This window comes from Thermobia domestica, chromosome 2 (genome assembly GCF_964235325.1).
Source record: "Thermobia domestica chromosome 2, izTheDome1.hap1.1, whole genome shotgun sequence".
Classification (NCBI taxonomy): Eukaryota; Metazoa; Arthropoda; class Insecta; order Zygentoma; family Lepismatidae; genus Thermobia; species Thermobia domestica.
In genome coordinates this window covers 216,872,299-216,878,311 of record NC_137455.1, presented here as the reverse complement: position 1 = coordinate 216,878,311, position 6,013 = coordinate 216,872,299, and positions in this window count along the sequence as shown.

Below are 6,013 nucleotides of genomic sequence, written 5' to 3'. Positions count from 1 at the left end.
ATGGCTTTCTGATATGGATTCAGAGACCAAGAAACAGATTCTCTCATCTTATTAATCTGTTGTAACCATTATTCATAAATATACTCATGGTGTAAGCGTAGTGGACTACCGATGGGCAACTAGCGACATTTTGCCAAAAATTGGCGGCCCCGCAGCGACGATCCGCGGTGGCCCCACTTCCGTTTTGAAAATTAGTATACCACTAACGGCCTACCAGCGGTAGAGACGCGACGAAACGCCAATCAATCACAAGATTATTTCGTGAAAATATGTTAAACCGCCCCTAAGCATGATTTTGTTATATTAAAGTGAGTTTAAAAGAACTAAAGGAGAAACAAACACTACCCTTGGGTGGGGGCGAACAACCAACTTTATGATTACTAGTTGTGAGTTCTTCCGATTTGGCACGGAGGCGATGCAGAAAACCTGGCTTGTAGAGGGATAAATTATTGAGGTCTTTATAATTTTGTTAATACGAGTGCTTCCTTCACCTTGTATATTCGACGATAATTGTTTGTGATCATATAAAATGTGAGATGCATGTAATTTTATAACAAAATGACGCTCGTACATTTACTTTATTTTAGAGTTCTACCGTATGCACTTTCTAATGATCGGGAAGAGGTTTATTTGAGAAATATTTGGAAGACTCATTTAAACCTCCTTCCTCCCCGTAGAATGGGTATTTCAATTCAAGTGAATTGTTGAAAACTAATAAGGGGAAAGTAGATTTTGGTGAACGAACATCGAGGCCATCTTTCGCGAGGTAGTAGTGCACATTTAAAATGTTAATATTACAAACTAGAAGAGCGCAATACCAGTAATAGTAGATAAAAGCGTCTTAAAGTTTTGACTCGCAGCATATACGATACAACGCGTTAAGTTATCAAGTGACCCCGAGAACCCCGAGAAAACCAACACACACACGCCGTGTCCACCACAAAGTTCACTTGGAGCAAGCTGGGATCGAACCTGGGACCGCTACACATTTTTTGACTTCCTCACTTATTCACTATTTCAATCACGTTTCACGACTCCTCAAATCGACAGGAACATGAATTCAGAAAGATCGAAGACAATTAAAATTCTTCCCATCCTACTACAGAGAGACTTGAAAACCTCACGATCGTCAGTCTAATAACGATGTCAACCCGCTCGGCTCGGTTCAACAGAGCCAACAGTTCGAGCAGGCTAGATTCGCCTCAGCTTAAGTGAGCCATTGGCTCGAGCCGGCTCTGTTGCGATGAGCCATCGGCTCGGTGCAGCTCGACCCAGTTAGGTTGGGACAGTAGAAATGACTAGATTTGTCAACGACAATAGATTTTATTGCCCCCTTAATTGCTTTTATGACTGTATACATTTGATGTCAATATGGCCGTGTCGGCCTTGGGGAGACCGGTCCCCGGGCTTGGGGGAAGTTTCTGGGGGAAGTGGTTTTATTAGTTGTGCAATAGAGGTTGTTTGGAAAAGTGGAATGACCTTCTTTCTTGTTGAAACACGCTCCTATACGATTCTTGAATCGAAATTATAATCAAATTAGAATTAAAACTATGATTTAGATAATTAGAGCATTGGTATACGGCTTTGAATGCGATCCAACACGATTTTTGATTGAGGATACGGCTTTGAACGCTGTTCCTAGCTTTAAACATGATTTAATACGATTTTTGAATCGAAATTATATTCAAATTAGAATTAAAACTACGATTTAGATAATTAGAGCAGTGGTATACGTCATTGAACGCAATCCAACACGATTTTGATTGAGGATACGGCTTTGAATGCTGTTCCTAGCTTTAAACATGATTTAATACGTTTATTGAATCGAAATTATAATCAAATTAGAATTAAAACTATGATTTAGATAATTAGAGCAATGGTATACGTTATTGAACGCGTTCCTTAGCTCCCACAAGTTTTTTCCCCATTAATTTAATTATGATCTGACTTGTAAAGCTCGTAACTAATTGAACACTCTTATTTGAACTAGAAAATTATGAATAATGAATATGATTACACCCTTTAAGCTCCAATGTTTAGCAATGATTTTTAATGGTGCGTTGTTTTACGGAGTAAAGTATTAAGATGGGAGGGAAAAAGGAAGGAAAGGAAGAAATATTTATTTATTTTTCTTGTTGCGAACTGCACTTCTTTCGTTTAGCTTGCTTGGCTCTTAAATGACAGACTTAACTCTGCTATTTTTCAGCGTTGCTCAGTACGAAATTCGCAGATACGCAAGGTTCTGTGTTCTCTCAAAGCGCCATTGCAATACTGAGGGTGAAGATTGAAGTTCAGTTTCTCACACCCTATGCAAACAACCTTGCGATATGATTGGCCAGGAAAAACCAGTTTGCTCCACCTCCAATGTTTAACCATGGGGACCAATCATTCCCTCTAGTTTGAGTGAACGGTAGAACCAACCCTTCCCCCGCTTCTCTTTCCATCATCAATGTCTTGTGTGAACAAGTTTCTACCCGCTCCCCACCCTTCCCCCGCATCTCTTGACCGCATTCTGTGTGATCAGGTTTCTACCCTGCGACAAGTGACACACATTTTTTCCCCACCCCTCACTGCCACTCTTTGGTTGCATCCTGTGTGAACATGCTTATACCTTTTCTCCCCCCAACGGCGATAACTGACACATTTTTCCTCACAAAGGGTGTTTTTCAAACCAGTTCTGGTGGATGGTTTGCGGACAACAACCTCTTCCCCGCCCATTTAGACAAACAAACAAGTAGGATGTCCTTGTGCTCATTGCCAATAACCTGATGAATAAATGGTTGTCCTTCATTTTGACTACTGCAAAACAACACACACACAAAAAAGAACCTGTAGAATTACAACATACAATAATTATGCTGTTCTTTTCGGCAAGATACAGGTTATTGAAACAGTTGTTGAAATGATAGCTATCTAGCTTACTGAATAAAGCCGGAATTTTAAAATTTAGGAACATTGTCGGCTGAACCCAACTAACGAATTTTATTGCTTGGTAAACAACTATTTGCTGTGAAAAATACGACAATTTGGCGTCTTTAAGGTATGAATTGAGACATGCTGGCGATGTTTTTTTCAAACTTTAGGCATTGTGTGAAAATTCCTTGCTATTACCTCTATAGAAAAGAAATATTTCCTTCGATTCGGCAAGAGACCGACAAAGGAATTCTTTTTGATTCTTTGCAGACTGAGGCAATGCTGTATTACAAGGCAAATTCATTTACTTTATTTTTTCTCCCCCTATTCCATTCCCCTTATGTTAATGAATAAATAAAAAATATATTATATAAATGGAGTACACATTTCCTGTATTAACAATTTTGCTCGTGAAGGCTTCTGCCTTGCTTCTGCCTTGCTTCTTTAAAGTGTTTTTCTGGATTTTTCTGTGTTTGTTCAAAGAAGAAGATAATATATTCAAGTAAGTTTTATATCATTATAATTGATTAGATATATTTGCATAAGTATCGAATGGTGGGACTCCTCCTAGAAAATTAACACATATTGTTTTTCTTATGAAAATAATTAACACGGTGTAGAAACGAGCTATGAGTTTGCCAATATGTTTCAATTTGTGGGGAGCATAGCCCCCCAAACCTGAGGGAACCGCGTTTGACTTACATTCCCTTACGTGTTTGCCAAACAGGGGAAACCATACATGGGGGCATAGCCCCCCAAACCTGAGGGAACCGCGTGTGACTTATAACAGCTTCTGTGTTTACCGAAAACCGAGGGGAAGCATACATGGGGCATAGCCCCCAAAACTGAGGGAACCGCGTTTGACTTATATTGTCTTATGTGTTTACCGAAAACCGATGGGGAAGCATACATGGGGGCATAGCCCCCAAACCTGAGGGAATCGCGTCCGACTTATATCGCCTTTTGTGTTTGCCAAACAGTGGGTTTACCAACACCGGAAAAGCTAGCTTCCTGAACGGTCAGCACGAAGGAACGAAATATATATTTTTTTTTTTTAAATTGTTTGAATACTATGTTTGAGTTTTGATTCCGTTTCGGTTGTGTTTTTGGACAAGTTAACCACAGGAAAGAGTGAAGAATGGAACTAGCATTATTATTATTATAGTTAAGAATATGTGGGGACACGAAAAATATCTTGGCAGTGTTAATCTTTTTAGAGAAAAAATGCATGGTGACATCCCTTAAGAAAAGGCCAATGACGGATGGACTTATAGTTTTAGAAATGAGTGGTGACGTCCCTTAAGAACCGTCAATGAGATACTTTACATATTAGTTGGTATTTTAGAAATGCGTGGTGACATCCCTTAAGAACCGCCAATGACGGTTGGACTTATAGTTTTATAAATGCGTGGTGACATCCCTTAAGAGCCGTCAATGAGATACTTTATAGTTTTAGAAATGCGTAGTGACATCCCTTAAGAATCGCTATTGACGGACGGACTTATAGTTTTAGAAATGTATGGGGACATCCCTTAAGAATTGCCAATGACGGTTGGACTTATAGTTTTAGAAATGCGTGGTGATGTCCCTTAAGAACCGCCAATGACGGTTGGACTTATAGTTTTAGAAATGCGTGGTGATGTCCCTTAAGATCCGTCAATGAGATACTTTATAGTTTTAGAAATGCGTGGTGACATCCCTTAAGAACCGCCACTGATGGACTTTACGGCAAAAAATCAAGTGCGCAATTTCTTTGAATCTTTATAACTGAAATTGTGATTAAACAGAATTGCGTACTGTCCAATATTTTTGATGGTAGATTTTATATAAATACATTGTGTCTGAATGATTTGTCATGAATATGTATTCATATTGGATTGTCTTTTCGGAAAATAAGCAATTTACACATAAAGAACACTTTTAGAACAGATACATATTCAATATTTACTACAGATAATGTTCAAAATATATTGTTTAGTGTAAAATAATAAAGTTCAACAGAAAAGATAGACATTTGTCTTGCTTGTATCCCTAATATTTAGAAAATCAGTCAGTATTAAGTGTACAGATGTATTCACAAAGTGTTCAGAAGTGAACAAAAAGTGTTTAGATCCGCGAAAAAGTGTTTTAATGTGTTTTCATACTGAAAAATGTACTTATATAAAGAGTTCTCAATTGTAGTGGATGCAATTTTCCAAGATACATGCGAATATTGCAATTTTACGTAAATGTGTAGACTTTTCTTTCCCACAGTTAGACTCCAAAGAAAAGAACTAGGTTCATTGATTCATTTTGGATCATAGCAGTGGACTTCTCCCTTTGAATTCGTGTTAGAATAGCTTGGCTATCACGAAACGTAGTGAATACTCAAATGGATCTTTTTCCAAGACATGAGGAATAAACGAATATAATTGAGTGAGAAGTGTTGGGAATATATTTGAAAAATGAACTTGCGTATTTAAACATGTGATGCAGTATTCAGAATCTTAATCATATGGTAGTCACATGGTTTTTGTACATACTAACTCTATATTAAGCAAGGTAATGAGTGAGAAAAAATAAATATTGGCTTTGTAAAAATGAAATGAAATACGAAATATTTTGTTAGGGATGCAGAAAGAGAATCCAATGCAGTGTGAACGCGCTCTTTTGCGTGGAGGAAAAGGGGGGCTATACCCGGAGTGAATTTCCCCTCATAACTTTTTCCAAATAGTGAACGCGCTCTGTTGCGTGGAGAAGAGGGGACACTATGCCCGGACTGAATTCCCCCTCACAACTTTTAATTACTGAATGCATTCTTTTTTGCGTAGAGAAAAGGGGGTATACCCGTCCTTAAGAGTAATGCCTCCCATTACTGAACGTTACTTGTTTTATATATGGATTTGGAGTGAGAGATCTCGGTTTTATCCCGTTTTTTTTTTTGGCACTAGGATTTCAATGTAAATATATGCAGCAGTACTAGTAGAGGGGGTTATCCCCCTGAAAGACTGGGGTTCATATCCCAGAAATGATGTGGTACCGCACCACTTAAGTAAATATTTGCTCTGTCACTGAAAGACATGGGTTTATATTCCTTATTTAACCCAATAGTTTTACTTAT